Source organism: Melopsittacus undulatus, chromosome 8 (genome assembly GCF_012275295.1).
Source record: "Melopsittacus undulatus isolate bMelUnd1 chromosome 8, bMelUnd1.mat.Z, whole genome shotgun sequence".
Taxonomy (NCBI): domain Eukaryota; kingdom Metazoa; phylum Chordata; class Aves; order Psittaciformes; family Psittaculidae; genus Melopsittacus; species Melopsittacus undulatus.
This window is the reverse complement of record NC_047534.1, coordinates 56791907-56808202: the sequence shown is the minus strand read 5'-3', so window position 1 is coordinate 56808202 and position 16296 is coordinate 56791907. Positions and strand designations below refer to the sequence as shown.

At 56.9% G+C, this 16296-nt stretch overlaps 1 long non-coding RNA gene across 2 annotated transcripts; it reads right to left on the bottom strand.

Annotated features, from left to right (window-relative positions):
- Positions 1 to 13299: 13299 nt before the first annotated feature.
- LOC117436591 (uncharacterized) lies at positions 13300 to 16296 on the bottom strand. Of its 2 annotated transcripts, none has more exons than XR_004549917.1 (3): positions 16278 to 16296; positions 15428 to 15543; positions 13300 to 13886 (listed from the first exon to the last, which is right to left on the bottom strand). It is a non-coding gene; the product is annotated as an uncharacterized lncRNA (long non-coding RNA). The 2 variants fall into 2 exon arrangements; XR_004549918.1 differs by lacking the exon at positions 16278 to 16296 and adding an exon at positions 16050 to 16068.

Here is a 16296-nt window from a genome sequence, read left to right as displayed (position 1 = left end):
GGAAAGGAAGAGAGAAAGAACCAGAAATGCTGTCCCCAAAAGACACCTTAAGAAATACCCCCTGGGAACGTGCAGGAGCCCATGGCCACGTGCTGAGGCAGGAGACGGACATGGGGTGGCCTCCACTTGGCACCATCTCCGGATCTGTACCCACCAGCCCAGTGGGTCAGTGCCACCACACGGCTGCTGGCCCCACTGTGCACCCCAGAACCCTTCACCGCCCCTTGGTGCCGTGGGGCTGGCTTGTGCCACGCTGTGTGTCCCTGCTGCTGATGCAACCCCTGGTGTCACATCACTGCGGTCACCTCCTGCATCACCCTGGGGCTGGGGCTAACCCTAACCCTAATGCTTACACACACCTACAGTAATCTGGCATATAATGATTGGATACTTGTCTTGAAGACCCTTAGTGACTAACATAGAATTGGTTAAGCACAGGTGTGAGAACTTGACCTCGAACGCTTGCCAACAGTCCACAGTTCTCATCACTCAGTGAATTACAGCTTCTTCTTATCTTGCTTGCTTAGGCTTCCTCAGGCCTCCCACGGCCTTGCTGTATCCCTCGGAGTTATTCAGAGCTCATGTACCAAATATCCATTCTCCTGTGAGAACTGTCTCCACACCAGGTTATAGTAAGTGGCCTTTGTATGTTCCTGTATGGCCAGGAGCAGGGTCTGGACTTTTGTGCACAAGGAGCTTTCCCCAAGCTCCGCGTGTTGTGCCCGGGAGGAAGCAGGAGGGAGAGATCAGAGGCTCAGATGGGTACGGGGGTGGCGGCTGCGGATGATGGGGCTGTAGGGACGCCGCGGTCGGGGAAGCAGCAGGCGGGCGATAGGACCCGGGCGGCATCGCCGAGAGGGGCGGGGCCTGGCTAATTAGGGGGCGTGGATATGCTGGTTGTGGGCGGAGTCACGTGGTGACGCACGCTCCGTCTCTATAAAAGGCGAGCACCGGCTAAGCCGGGGCGTGGCTCCGGCGGCTCCTCCATTGCGGTGAGTGTGGGGTCCTGGTGCATCCGGTTCTCCGTGTCCCGGAGCCATCCCCGGCCCCTTCCCGAGAGCTCCCGGCGGCTCCAGCGGGCGCTACTGCTCCGCAGAGCCGGGACCGACACCGGGGAGGGGCCCCGGGCTCCGGCACACGCGGCCGAGTGCTGGGAGCGGAGCCCGAGGGCTGAGCCTGGGCTGGGGCCGCGCTCGGAGCTGGGCAATGGAGTCCTGAGCGTTGGAGTCTGGAAACCAAGCGGGGCCGGTTCGGGGTCAGAACCAGGGACCGGGGGCTGGGGGCTGGACCCGGGGTCACTAAAACCGGGTTTGGGGCTCGGCAATGGAGACCAAGCCCCACGTGTGGGAGTCTGGAGCCCGGCTCACGGGGTCAGTTGCGGGGCTCAGAGAGAGCCCGAGCTGCCCAAAGCAGGTTCCGAGCTTAGACCCAGAGCCCCGTGCATGGAAGTCTCTGCATGAGCCCTCCCTGGGCTGGTGCCGGGGCTCAGGCACAGAGCGGCTCCTGCCTTCTGCCCCTGAGCCCCGGCCCCGGCTGCACCGGGCTCCGGCTGCCGCTGAGGCCGTTCTGCGGCCCGGGGAGAAGGCTCTGCCGGAGCCGCAGGCGGCGTTAACCGGGAAGGGAGGAGCGGTGCGGGGGGAACCGGGTGGAACCGGCGCTGGGGCTGCGGCTGCAGGGAGGGGGGAGGGAGAGGAGAGAGGCGCGGGCGGGCACGGGAGCAGCGGCTGCGGATGCCGCGGGCGGGCGGTGGGAGCCGTGGCGGCCCCGGCGGCTCCGTTCGCACACAGGGAGCGGGTTCTGGGGCCCTGAGAGCGCTCAGTGCGGCCGTACGGAGATGGACTCGGATGCTGCGGGCACCGTTCCGGAGGGCCCCGTGTGCAGGAGTTGTTGTTTGCATTGGGTCCTCATGAACCCACTGGGTTGTTGGTGCTGGCTTCAGGTCCAGCGTGAGCAGTGAGGTGAGTGGGAGCAGTGTGCTCCCGGGTGGGCTTGGTTACCCTCGGCAGCACCAGCAGGTTCTGTTGATTGTCCTGGGAGGGCTGTGCTTGCAGAGGAAGGTGTGCAGGAGCTGGGTTCATTGCATCGTGTTTTCCTGAGATGGGAAGGATGAGTTTGGCTTTGCTTTGGGAAGAAGCAGGTCTGGTTTTGTTGGGGTGCTGGAGTCTGATGTCCATGGGCTTCTCCTTGACTTCTGCACCTGCTGCCTTGAGCCTTCTGTGTGCTTTGAGGCAGAGTTTAGCGCTGCCCTCTTCTTTAAGGACTTGGAACAACAGCCTGGCAGGGAAAGGAGGTAGGGAGAAGGGGAAGGAATTTGCCTGCTGCCCTTACAGTGGGATGCAGGAAGAAAGTTGTCTCTTTGCTGAAGGTCTTGAACCTCTGAATTGCTACTGAGTCCTGAGGGTACCCGGTGATGGTGCCCCTTTGGGAGCAGGGTTTGTCTGTGCCCTGTGCTATGGGTGGCCAGCAGGCTCTGTGCTTTAGAGAAGTTGCTTGCTGTGTTTTAGAGCCTGCTTGTGTTGCCTGTGGTTGATGCTTGCATTGGCACCAGGCCATGACCAAATGCTCGCTGTGTCTTTGTTAAGAGATGCTTTTTGCTTTGCTGAGTGATCCCTGTTCCTTGCACTGAAACATGGAGGACTCTAAAACAATGACATTGGACTCTGTGCCTGTGGTGTTTGCTCTCAGCACTGACTGCTGGCCCCCAGACCCCTTTTGCTTGACCTCTACTGTAAGTAGTCTGTATGGTCTTTGGACTGTGCCTTGTTTACAGCATGCAGCAATAACATGAGGTGTGTCTAACAGTGATGTTATGTTTCAAAGCATTGCATGTGCGTGGCTGCTGTCACTGTCACCATCTACAAGGAAGGAGAAAGAAGCCCAGATCAGACAGAGAACAAGATCAGAGCTTCCCAAGGAGTCTGTAGAGGAGCTGAGCCTGAGCCCTTTCCATGGGTCCTGTGCCTCCTCTGCTCTCCCTCAGCTGCTGCCCGAGTCTGGGATAGCCCAGAGCAAAGAGAATGACTCCTGGGGTCCCCAGGTGCTGTAGAAACAAGTGCCTGGGCCCGAGGGCTGATGAGCTCCTACCCACACCTGATCTCAGCCTACCCAGAGCCCCCTTGCTGTGTCTGTGAGAGGGGAAACTGAGGCACGGAGCTGCTGGGTCATCTGCAGGGCCTGCAGGGTCCCTGCTGGTGCAAGCATCAGGGAGGTGCCTGCTGGAAGCTGCAGTGCTTGTAATGAAAGGTACTGGAGGCAGAGAAGGTGCTTGCTGCAGTTGGGCATTACTGGCATTCACGTCCCTCTTTTCCTTCATATATTCTGCAGGAGCTTCTTCTCATATCTCGTTGTTCCCAGCATCCCACCCCTAAATGCCTTTCCTGCTTTCCCTTTGTGGTGTCTGCTGGCTGAGGGAGGAAGCTGTATTGGCACTGCTGTTCTCAAAGGGAGGGTTGCGATGCTATTTGGGAAGGTAACAAAAGCTTAAGGGCAAATCCTGCTTCAGGATGTGCAGCAGGCAAGAAGGCCGGTCTGGATGCAGCCTGGAAGCTGGTGGATGTTGTGGATTGTCCAAGAGATGGGAGTGGGTTTTGGCTGAGGAATTGTTGGAGGATCCTGATGGACTTTCTGTGTGTGCTGGGCAATCTGTTCCCTGTGTCTGCACAGTTGGGGGTTTACAGAAGCTGCATCCTGTTGAGTGTAGTTGAGTTACATATGAATGATCCCTGCTGCTGGGCCTGAGAGGTTCGTGTCTGTCCAAAAGAGCCTTTCCCTCTTGTTGCACTCCCTGATGCTTCCAAGAGCTTTGGTGATGCTGAATTGTACCTGCAAATAGGTTTATACCACTCCAGCAATGCTTTTGCTGGGCTAATGTTGTCAATGCTTGTTTGTGTTCCCTCAGCCTTGATGCTGGTCCTGTCTGCACGTGATCCTCCAGAGCAAGACCAGAGGCAATCCAGGGAAGACTGCTGGGATGAATACCTTCCATCCTCACCCTATGTACCAGAAATGGGATCGTCTGACAGTAAGTGACACCTCTATGCTTTTACACATCATCCATAAGTGTAAAATGGCTTTAGTTCCAAGTTACCCCCATGTATTACCCAGAAGCAGCTGAGAAATTGTGGTTGAGCTCTGAATGGACATATTGGTGAGAGATCTGAGGCATGTTTCTCTCTAGAAAATACCCATGTTTGTATCAGCCTCAGCTCTGTCTGCAAAGGATGCTGTTCCTTATGCTGCTGCTGAAGTGTGTTTGGGAGAGATCCCAAGCAAGGCTGGCTCTGTCTATATAACAAGCAGAATTTGTCTGGGACCATTTTATTAACTGGAAAAGCTTCTGGAGAAAGATCTCGGTGTATTGGGAATATGATGGGAGATGTAAAGGTCTTTGCTGGTGTTTACTGGGGCTTGGATGTGTGTGGTAGAAGGAGAGCAGGAAGAAGTCCTGTAGTGGTGTGAGCTGAAGCAAGGGAGATGGGTGCTTGGTGACTTGGAAATGACTTTGAGTTCTTCAAGCTTGTTCTGAAGGAGGTCTCATTGCTCTCTTTGGTTAAAGGAGGGGTTTCTGTCAGCCTGGGAAGAACATTTCTAACCCTTGCAGGAGCTGGTAACCCCTGATGTGAAGTGTGGCAGCTCCCTGTCCACCTTCCTTTTGCTGGGGGTTCAGTGGCCAGTGCAGGCTGTAAGGGTTGTGTTGGTCAGGGACATGTTTTGTGCTGGTTCAGCTGGAGGCTGAGTTGGGAGGAGGCAAATGGATGGAGGGAGTGCTCATGAGCAAGCAAAGGGCTGATGCCATCTGCTTTTAGGGATGGTGCAAACAAGGTGAGGAATGGTGTTTGGTGGCTGATTGTTGTGTGGGTTTGGGTTTGATGCTCTGTGTTTGGAGGCTTCCTCTACTCTGGTTCTAGCAGTTTGTGTAATGCTGTTTCCAGGGGAACATGGAGGATTATGCTCTTCCCTAACCTTTAAATGACTTGGGGTTTTACTGAGCACGTCAGGGTTGGAGTCACACCATGAGGGGGAGCTAGAATGTAATAGGAAGGAATACACCTTTCTTGTGGAGTAGTCAGGCTGGTGAGTGTAAAACCAATGTTGTTGAGAACAGAGGAATGAATGGAGGCAATGGGGAAGGAAATTAGCACTTTCTTGTTCTTCCCCCTCCCTTTAAAAAGAGAAAAGAACTTAAAACCCCTTAAAATTCCGTCCAGAACTTGAAATTTCACAGCAATATTTAAATGCCATGATCAGGTTTGCAAAGATGAAAGGGAATAACCAAGTGGAAAGTGATGGCAATGGATGGATGCTGTGGTGGGGCAGTGTGGTGAGGGAGAGTCAGCTGGGTTGAGGTGCCTGTAACCCTAAAGCACATTGATGGGGTGCATGAATGTGTCCTCTGGGCCTTGGCAGTTCCCAGAGTGCTTCCCTTGAGGTGGAAGTGATTGAATCTTTAAAGGTAATAATGAAAGAGCCAAGTGTCAATGAGAGCTTCTGGCAGAGTGTGATGGGGCTGTGGTCCTGGGGGGGGATGCTCACTGAGGTGACTGAAGTCAAGAGTACCAACTGAGTGTGGGCAGTGGGCAGGAGCCCTTGTTATTGTGGAAGGCATTGATATGGGAAGGAAAAAGGGGATGGAAGAATTCACTGGTGAGGAGGGGATGTGGGACAGATGAGCAGTGTTTTGTAGCTGTTCCAGCTGTGTGCTTGGTTGCAGGGCAATGAGCCCATTCAGTTTAGCAGGGGCTTCAGCAGTTGATTAATTCATGTGGTCTGGATTTGTGAAATTCACTTTTCACCTTTGTGCTGTCAAAGTCTGTGCCAGAGCCAGGTTATTCTGTGTACACCTCAAGCTCGCATCAGAGATGAGAGGCGCTTGGGGCTGGGCTGTGTATGAAGGTGCTGTGAATGCAGAGATTGCCACTGTTGGAGGGCTGTTGGCATCCCCATTTTTCACACCAACCAATCGAGGCCCAGGGAGAAAACAAGCCCGGGGAGCCCCAAACTGGCCACATGTGCTGGTGCTGAGCCCTGGGCTTGTGCTGTTGTGACTGGGATGCCCCTTTGAGGTGATGGCCGAAGGTACGTCCTTTCTCCTTGCCCTGTGTCCAGGCCCTAATGGCCTGAAGTCACTGTCCCTTGAGGTTCTGTGCCTTCAGTGGAGTCTCCATGTGATTTGCCCACAGTGTTCCAGCAGTTACATCCTCCCCTAGGTGTAAGGTTGCATTTTGGCTTTAGTTGTGGGCTCCTTCCACCTTATGGGACATTTCCTTTTGCAATCCCTGCAGGTGATTTCCTCTTGTTAAAGGCAGTTTCCATCACTGTGCCATAGATGTGCAAGGCTGGGTGAGCACCAGACCGGTGTGCTGGGATAGCCCGGAGGACGCGCTCTCTCTTGTGCTCCAGCACAGGAGGAGCTGTGGGAAGCCTGAAGAAATCTGGGATTAGAGCTCGGAGCAAAACTTCCTTCCCGGCAGCTTTTCCCTGCAGAAAGAGGAGGCTTTTGGCAAGAGACCCTGACGTGTGATGATGCATCAGTGCAGTGCTAAAGAAAAGGGGGAAAAGACGCTACGTTATTCCCCCCTCCTTCCCTCTGCCTCTTCCCAGCAAATTGGGAATCTATGGAATTGTGATCATATGGGGTGAAAACTAATAAAAGGATTAATAAAGTGAGATGATATTCTGACTGGGCAGCTGTTTTGTTGGCACTGGTTTCGTGTGTGTGTTGGAATTGGGATGGGGGGAATAACGTAGCATCTGGGCTGGTGTAATGACAGTAAAGCAGGCAAGGATGGCCCAATGAGATGGGATTTAGAGCAGCTCCATAGACTGGACATGGAAATAACACCATGTTCCAGAGAGTGAATGGGAGAGCAGTGGCACTGCCTGACCTGCCAGGTCCATGCAACCCCAAATAACCCCTTTGTGTGAAGGGGATCATCTCCCCATGGCTCTGCTGAGCTCCTTCCCCAGGGCTGAGGCCGCATCGTGTGCATGGGCTGTGGGGTGCTTGGCAGAAGTGAGGACAAGCACTGGGTTTCTCCAGTGCAGGGCTCAGCACTGATGGTGCTGCTGCACCTCTTTGTCCCTGTCCCTCCTCCTGCTGACAGTGTGGTCCTTATGTTTCAGTCAGAGGAGGAATCTGCGTAGCTTGAGAGGGGAGAGGGAAACAGATCTGAGCTTGCAGAAGAGAGGTGGGATGTGTCAGGGCCTCCTGAATCCCAGTGTCAGCCGTTAGAGAGGGGCTTTGCTAACCAGTAACTGAACCTCCATCGTGTCTGTCCTGTGTGCTGATCCTGGAAGCCATCCCTTGGGTCAGGCTGTGTGCCCACATCTCATGTGGGTCCTTCTGAAGGCCTCCTTGGAGGAGCAGAAAGCAGCAGGGGCTTGAGTGCAGCTGAGGGCAGCAGCCCCTTAGTGTCTGTATGAGCCAGAGCACCCTGGCTGTGCTGCCCTGCTTGCACCCGAGGGTGCTGTGGTGGCCCAAGGCCCACGTGTGTGAGCAGAGCTGCTCTGCAGTGCCTGTGATGATGAGGCCTGGGCACTGCTCACACCCCTGGCTCTTAGATCCCAGTCTCCAAACCCCAGGAGCAACATCCCAGCTTCTCCTCATGCCTCAGCATCCCTGCAGGCGAGCTCTCCTTCCCATAGCCGCTGTGCTCCATGTCCCAGCTCCATCCTTGGCTCTGTGAGGGTCTTGTTGGGATCATAGGGGTGGGATGCTCTGCTTCTCTGCAGGCTGGAAGTTTGCCCGTGGCCCCCTTTGCCTTTGGAGCTGCAGCTTCTGCTTCTCATTAGCTCAATAGGAATATGGATCAGCAGTGTTCAGTGCTAATGGATGTTGTGAACTGAACCAGGCTGAAGATGAGATGAGAGCACATCCTCACTTGTAGGCACAGGGAACCCCTCCAACCAGGGCAGGCTGAGAGCTGACAGAGACCCTCAGCACAGGCCCTGTTTAGAATGAATGGCTCAGACCGTTAAAGGAACCCTTTACCGCATCCCTTTCCTTGCGGTGCTCTGTGAAGGGAGTCCCTGCAGGCCTGAGGGCAGAGTTTGCCGTCCCTGGGCTGGGCTTGGATGGCGGATCCGAGCTGGGGCTGTGGCGTTTTCCTGCTGTCTGAGGAAGCAAAGCGGGGCTCGAGGGAGGGGCAGAGGGGGCAGAGCGGCCGGGGCAGGAGGGAGCTCCGGGCTCAGGAGCAGTCGAGAGCAGCACGGGAGGGAGCGGAGGAGAGCCGGGAATGCTGCGGCTCCAGAGCCGGGAATGCTGCGGCTCTAGAGCAGGGAATGCTGCGGCTCCAGAGCAGGGAATGCTGCGGCTCCAGAGCCGGGAATGCTGCGGCTCCAGAGCAGGGAATGCTGCGGCTCCAGAGCAGGGAATGCTGCGGCTCCAGAGCCGGGAATGCTGCGGCTCCAGAGCAGGGAATGCTGCGGCTCCAGAGCAGGGAATGCTGCGGCTGTAGAGCAGGGAATGCTGCGGCTCTAGAGCAGGGAATGCTGCGGCTCTAGAGCAGGGAATGCTGCGGCTCCAGAGCAGGGAATGCTGCGGCTCCAGAGCAGGGAATGCTGCGGCTCCAGAGCAGGGAATGCTGCGGCTCTAGAGCAGGGAATGCTGCGGCTCCAGAGCAGGGAATGCTGCGGCTCCAGAGCCGGGAATGCTGCGGCTCTAGAACAGGGAATGCTGCGGCTGTAGAGCAGGGAATGCTGCGGCTCTAGAGCAGGGAATGCTGCGGCTCTAGAGCAGGGAATGCTGCGGCTCCAGAGCCGGGAATGCTGCGGCTCTAGAACAGGGAATGCTGCGGCTGTAGAGCAGGGAATGCTGCGGCTCTAGAACAGGGAATGCTGCGGCTCCAGAGCAGGGAATGCTGCGGCTCCAGAGCAGGGAATGCTGCGGCTCCAGAGCAGGGAATGCTGCGGCTCTAGAGCAGGGAATGCTGCGGCTCTAGAACAGGGAATGCTGCGGCTCCAGAGCCGGGAATGCTGCGGCTCCAGAGCAGGGAATGCTGCGGCTGTAGAGCAGGGAATGCTGCGGCTCCAGAGCCGGGAATAATGCGGCTCCAGAGCAGGGAATGCTGCGGCTCCAGAGCCGGGAATGCTGCGGCTCTAGAGCAGGGAATGCTGCGGCTCCAGAGCAGGGAATGCTGCGGCTCCAGAGGAGGGAATGCTGCGGCTCTAGAGCAGGGAATGCTGCGGCTCCAGAGCAGGGAATGCTGCGGCTCCAGAGCCGGGAATGCTGCGGCTCCAGAGCAGGGAGTGCTGCGGCTCTAGAGCAGGGAATGCTGCGGCTCCAGAGGAGGGAATGCTGCGGCTCTAGAGCAGGGAATGCTGCGGCTCCAGAGCAGGGAATGCTGCGGCTCCAGAGCCGGGAATGCTGCGGCTCCAGAGCAGGGAGTGCTGCGGCTCTAGAGCAGGGAATGCTGCGGCTGTAGAGCAGGGAATGCTGCGGCTCCAGAGCCGGGAATGCTGCGGCTCCAGAGCAGGGAATGCTGTGGCTCCAGAGCAGGAAGGGTCCGAGCGGGTGGGAAGGGAGCAGGCGGGGCAGGAGCCGGTGCTGGGGGCGGGAGGTGTCCGAGGAGCTGTCACCTTTGCACAGTGCTCCAGGTGGGATCGTCCCTCCTGTGGGCAGCGCCCGTCTCTATGGGGCCGTGTCCCTGGAGCAGGGGTGGGCGAGTGCCTCTCATCCGCCGCTCTGTAGCCCGCAGGGAGCCCCGTGTCAGCTCAGCCTAGCGAGGGTGTCGGGAGAGGTGTCCCCATCTCAAGGCACAGCAGCTCTGCGGGATGTGCTTGTCAGGGCAGGTCCGGGAGTGCTTTGTGTGCAGGCAGCTCATGGTATGTGCAGGGCACCGCAGGTTGGCTTGAGCTGCACGGATGTGTTTGGGGCTGGCTCCATCCCTCCTGCCTGCGCTGCACGTGCCTGGCTCCCACCCGCTCATCCCATGGGATTAAACCTGCTCAAGGCAAAGCCAGTGCACCCTCGAGATGCTGTTGTCCTCGACAGCCTGGCTGGTAGGATCTGTACTAATGTACCCAAGGCCTTTAGGTGCTCTTCTGCAAGCCCTGGTGACGCCAGAGGCAACAGTGGCTGTTGAGGCAGGTTATGGGGCTGCATCTGCCCCCTGTGTCAGCATCCTTTGCTAAGGAAGGGTTTAGAGCTGCTGAATGTATTGGTGTGGATGGTGTTTGCTGACTGGGAACACTGTGGCCAAAGTGGAGTTTTCCTGTGCGGGAGCCAAAGCGTTTCTGTGCCTGGGGGCAGCAGAGGCTCACGTCTGTGTCCAGGCTCTCGTCTTTGCATCTCCCCCTGTACGTGTGGGTGAGGAGTTAGGGCATGGGAAAGGGATGGTGGCTGTGAGCTGGGAGAGAGCAGGGAAGTTCCAACTTACACCCACCCCCCATGTGTGACCCCCGAGTGGCCCTGTCCTAGGGGTACTGGAGGGCATTCAGCCAGTGCCGGTCCTGGGGCCAGGCTGGATGGGGCCAGTCCTGGCCCTGCTCTGAGCAGGAGCACCCTGAATGTCTGGGGTTGTTTGAGCTGTGCTGAGCCCCCTCCTTTTCTGGCAGTGCTGCCTTGGGCTGGGAGCACGTCTGTGAGGTGAGGGTGTGAGAAGAGGGTAACGTCTGTGCTGTCTATGGGGTTTTATTCCCTGCCATCCAAGGCTGGCGTAGGCTCTCAGGGAGCAGCAGGAGGTGTGGAGCAGGGCTCATCCCGCAGGGCACCCAGGGAGAGGGGCACGGCTGTGATGTTGCTGGTCCTGCATCACTCTCCTCCTGCCCCACAGCTTCCGTAGGCAGCAGCACCCCTAGGACAGGCAGGCTCCCTCTGGAGCAGGGCTGCACATCCCGGGTCCCCACAGATGCTGCCCTTTAGGTCCAGCTCCGCTTTGTGAGGAGCGCTGGTTTGCAGGCCTGTGAGTGAGTGTCAAGTGCCCGGCAGTGGAGGGGTTTTCTGGGATGACTTTGCTGGTTTCAGGTGTTCTGGTACCTGCTGAGGTGCTGTCACTGACAGGGCGAGGTGCAGGGATGCTGGCAATAGGGGATAACGTCATCTCCTGGTCCCAGGCAGGAAGGGCCATCAGAGCTCCTTGGAGTCAAGTGGCACCGCTCTGAGCATTAAATACATATCCAGCAGCGCACACTTCCTATGCATCCCCTCATGAAGGACTTACTTAACCAGGCCCCCTTGCTGTGTCAGTCTGTGTGCTTCTGTACCCGTGTGTCAAGGGGCTGGGCTCTTTACTGCCTTGCAGGCTGCATCTGGCTGCAGAGACCGTTCTGTGTCCCCACTGTGCCCTGTCCCACTGAGCCAGGGAGGGAGGCGGTTGGGAATGCAGGTGGGTGATGGCCTGGTTTAGACTGGGATAGAGCTCGTTTGCTTCCCATGAGCTGGCTCAGCGCTGCACTTCAGGTTTTGTCTGAGACTGATGCTGATAACATCAGACTGATGCTGATAACATCAGATAGAGCTCATTTGCTTCCCCCGAGCTGGTGCAGTGCTGTGCTTTGGGTTTTGTCTGAGACTGATGCTGATAACATCAGCAGTGAGGTTTTAGCTCTTGCTGTGTGGTACTTAGCCCGATCCCAGGACTTGTCAGACTCTTGTGGTGTGCCAGTGAGGAGGGGCACTGGAAGCTGGGAGGGAGCAGAGCCAGGACACCTGTCCCAAAGGAGCCAAAGGATCATCCCATCCCACAGCACGTCCTGCCCAGGATAGGAAGTGGGGGGAGTTACCTGGAAGGCAGCGATCGCTGCTTGGGTCAGGCTGGGTATCGGTTGGTGTCTGCTGAGCCATTGCATTGTGCATCACTTGTGTTCATTGGTTTTAACCTTCCCCTTTTAGCTTTATATTCTTTATATTTTTGATTATTTCTTCCCTTATCATTATTAGTAGTAGGACTAGTGTTATCATGTATTTAGTTTATATGATACATTTTCTAATGTATATTGTTAAGTTCTGGGCCCCTCACTACAAGGGAGATGTGGAGGGGACTTGGCTGGTGGGAAGGGCAGGGGCACAGCACGTTGCACTCTAAGCACCATCCTATGCCTTTGAACCCTGCAGGTGCCCAATGGGCTGGAGGCTGTGAGCATCGAGAGCAGGGGCTGCCTGTCCACGCTGACCTTCTGCAGCATCTCAAAGGACTATGGCAACTCCATGCGTATGGCCAGGAGCAAGCTGGGCATCACCAGTGCCAGCAGCATCCTGTAGGGCAGGCACCCTGCTCCTTTTACAGCAAGGTGCAGCGAGGAGGAAGAGGAAGAAGGAGAGGATGAAGAGGAGGTGAATGGCCGGCCAGCAATAGAAGGGAGTGGGTTTTCTTTAGCAATGCCAGCCCATGGAGGTGCAGAACGGCCGAGCTCTGAGCGCCGAGGATGCATCAGAGGATGCTGAGGAGCTGTGCATGGGCCCATGCAGGAGGGCCCTGCTTGGTGGTGGTCATGGTGCGTGTTTAGGGATGAGCAGCGGACGGTGAAGAGACAGATGGGACATCGTTGGAACGCAGGCCCAAGGAGAGGCCCCGTGCAGGTAAGGACACACTGGGGACACAGTGTAGGGTATTTGCAGGTTGTCCTCTTGGCAGGGATACAGGCAGTAGTTAAGGGGTGCAGGCAGTGGCAGGATGGGAAGTGTAGGTGTCAGGCTGGGTAGCTGCAGGTGCAATTTGCCTATTGCAGGTTTCAGGTTGGGAAGCATAGGGGTTAGATGGTATAACAAAGGTGTTAGTTTGGGTAGTGCTGGTGTCACTTTGGGTATTACAGGTGTTAGGTTGGATCCTGTAGGTGGCACTTTGGGAACCAGAGGTGTCAGGCTGGGTAGAGTAGGTGGCACTTGAGGTGGCATTAGGTTGGCTGTCATAGGTGTTAGATTGGGTAGTGTCAGTGTTACTTTGGGTGTCATAGGTGTTAGGTTGGGTATCATAGTGTTAGGCTGGGTATTGTGGGTGGCACTTTGTGTATTACAGTTGTCAGGTTGGATCCTGTGGTAGGTGGCACTTTGGGAACCGCAGGTGTTAGGTTGGGCAGCAGAGGTGGTACATTGGGCATTGGAGGTGTCAGGCTGGGTAGAGTAGGTGGCACTTGAAGTGGTGTTAGGTTGGATATCATTGGTGTTAGCTTGGCTGCTGTGGGTGGCACTTTGGGAACCAGAGGGGTTAGGTTGTGTATTGTAGGTGGCACTTGGTGTACTGTAGCTGTTAGGCTGGGTACAGTAAACGGCACTTTGGGTAGTGAGGTATCAGGCTTGGTACTATGGGTGGCACTTTGGGAACCAATTGTGTTAATTTGGGTAGCAAAGGTGGCACTTTTGACTCAGGGTTAGCACAGCTTTATTAGACTGGCTCCATCAGAGGTGCTTGGAAGTTGGACAACTCTTGCTCAGCACTAAAGGCTGACATGGGAGATGGCATCATCCAGGTGTGTGGACTGCCAGGTGCAAGGTGATGTTTTGTGCTCATGGTGTGAGGGGGTTCTTAGGAGGAGGAGGACAAAGAAGATGCAGGAGGCAGCCATTGAAATCTGTGTGTGGAAAGGAGGTTTATTCCATCCCACAGGATGAAGGCTGTTATTTGGGAAGGATCTGCACAGCTGTGTACATGTGGGAGCCAGCTGGGAAAAGCCAGGGAAGCAAAGGCCTGGAGGAGGGACCAGGCACAGTCTGCCCATGCTCCACATACCAGTGGAGAAGCAGAAGATGATACAGGACAGATAGAAGGATGCAGCATGGCCACAGTGTGGGGCTAGGAGTGCCACAAGGCCAAGATGTGTGGGGAGGAAGCAGGTTGGGCTGGTGGTGGGTAGGAAAGGTGGCCAGTGGCAGACGCATGAAGAGATTGGTGGTGATGGGTGTTCTTCTTGCAGGGACAGGTCGAGCACCCCGGGATGGTCCCTGAAGAGAGCTGCGATTCCAGAAGGGATACGACGTTTGGGATGGACTCTGGACAGGTATAAGAACCCCCTCCCTCCCCCTAGCCCCTCCCCTCCAGAGCAGAGGGAAGGGGTTGGGGGGACGGAAGGGGTTAGGGGAGGGGATGGGGGAGGACTTAGGGGGGGCAGGGAGGGGCTTCCACTAAGCCCCTCCCTGCCCCCCCTAAGCCCTCTGGGGAGGGAGGGAGGGAGTTAGGGGGGGAGGGAGGCCTCCCTCCCCCCCTAACTCCCTCCTGGGGGTTGTGGGGGGAGGGAGGGGTTGGGGGGGGGGGGGGGGGTGGGGGGGGAGGGTGGGGGGGGGGGGGGGGGGGGGGGAAGGAGGGGACTGCTGTACTGCTGTCTTTGTATATATAGAGATGTCTTATCTGGAGGACAGAGTGTCCGGGTCCCCCCTGGTTCCCCCCCCCCCCCCCCCCCGCCCCCCCCCCCCCCCCCCCCCCCTCCCACCCCCTCCCTCCCTCCCACCCTCCCCTCCCACCCCTCCCACCCCTCCCACCCTCCCCTCCCACCCCTCCCACCCCCCCCCTCCCCTCCCACCCTCTCCCTCCCCACCCACCCTCCCCTCCCACCCCTCCGTCCCCCCCCCGCCCCCCCCCCACCCTCTACCCCTTTTCCTACCCCCCTCCCACCCCCCCAACCTAACACCTACAGTACACAAAGTGCAACCCAAGTTGTCCAACTTCCAAGCACCTCAGATAGAACCAGTCTAATAAAGCTGTGCTAACCCTGAGTCAGAAGTGTCACCACTGCTACCTGACCTAACAACAATGGTTCCCAAAGTGCCACCCATAGTACCAAGACTGATACCTACACTACCCAAAGTGCCGTTTACTGTACCCAGCCTAACAGCTACAGTACCCCAAGTGCCACCTACAACACCCAACCTAACCCCTCTGGTTCCCAAAGTGCCACCCACAGCAGCCAAGCTAACACCAATGATATCCAACCTAACACCACTTCAAGTGCCACCTACTCTACCCAGCCTGACACCTCCAATGCCCAATGTACCACCTCTGCTGCCCAACCTAACACCTGCGGTTCCCAAAGTGCCACCTACCACAGGATCCAACCTGACAACTGTAATACACAAAGTGCCACCCACAATACCCAGCCTAACACTATGATACCCAACCTAACACCTATGACACCCAAAGTAACACTGACACTACCCAATCTAACACCTATGACAGCCAACCTAATGCCACCTCAAGTGCCACCTGTGCTTCCCAACCTAACACCTCTGGTTCCCAAAGTGCCACCTACAGGATCCAACCTAACACCTGTAATACCCAAAGTGACACCAGCACTACCCAAACTAACACCTTTGTTATACCATCTAACCCCTATGCTTCCCAACCTGAAACCTGCAATAGGCAAATTGCACCTGCAGCTACCCAGCCTGACACCTACACTTCCCCTCCTGCCACTGCCTGCACCCCTTAACTACTGCCTGTATCCCTGCCAAGAGGACAACCTGCAAATACCCTACACTGTGTCCCCAGTGTGTCCTTACCTGCACGGGGCCTCTCCTTGGGCCTGCGTTCCAACGATGTCCCATCTGTCTCTTCACCGTCCGCTGCTCAGGCAGCCCTTGCTCTCGATGCTCACAGCCTCCAGCCCATTGGGCACCTGCAGGGTTCAAAGGCACAAGATGATGCTTAGAGTGCAACGTGCTGTGCTCCTGCCCTTCCCACCAGCCAAGTCCCCTTCATGTCTCCCTTGTAGTGAGGGGCCCAGAACTTTACAATATACTTTAGAAAATGCATAATATAAATTAAATACATGATAACACAAGTCCTACTACTAATAATGATAAGGGAAGTAACAAGGGGACAGAATACAAAGCTAAAGGGGACAAAAGGGAAGGTTAAAACCAATGAACACAAGTGATGCACAATGCAATGGCTCAGCAGACACCAACCGATACCAGCCCGACCCAGCTCGGAACCTGCTTTGGGCAGCTCGAGCTCTCTCTGAGCCCCTCAACTGACCCCATGAGCCGGGCTCCAGACTCCAACACGTGGGGCTTGGTCTCCATTGCCGAGCCCCAAACCCGGTTTTAGTGACCCCGGGTCCAGCCCCCAGCCCCCGGTCCCTGGTTCTGACCCCGAACCGGCCCCGCTTGGTTTCCAGACCCCAACGCTCAGGACTCCATTGCCCAGCTCCGAGCGCGGCCCCAGCCCAGGCTCAGCCCTCGGGCTCCGCTCCCAGCACTCGGCCGCCGGAGCCCGGGGCCCCTCCCCGGTGTCGGTCCCGGCTCTGCGGAGCAGCAGCGCCCGCTGGAGCCGCCGGGAGCTCTCGGGAAGGGGCCGGGGATGGCCCCGGGACACGGAGAACCGGATGCACCAGGACCCCACACTCACCGCAATGGAGGAGCCGCCG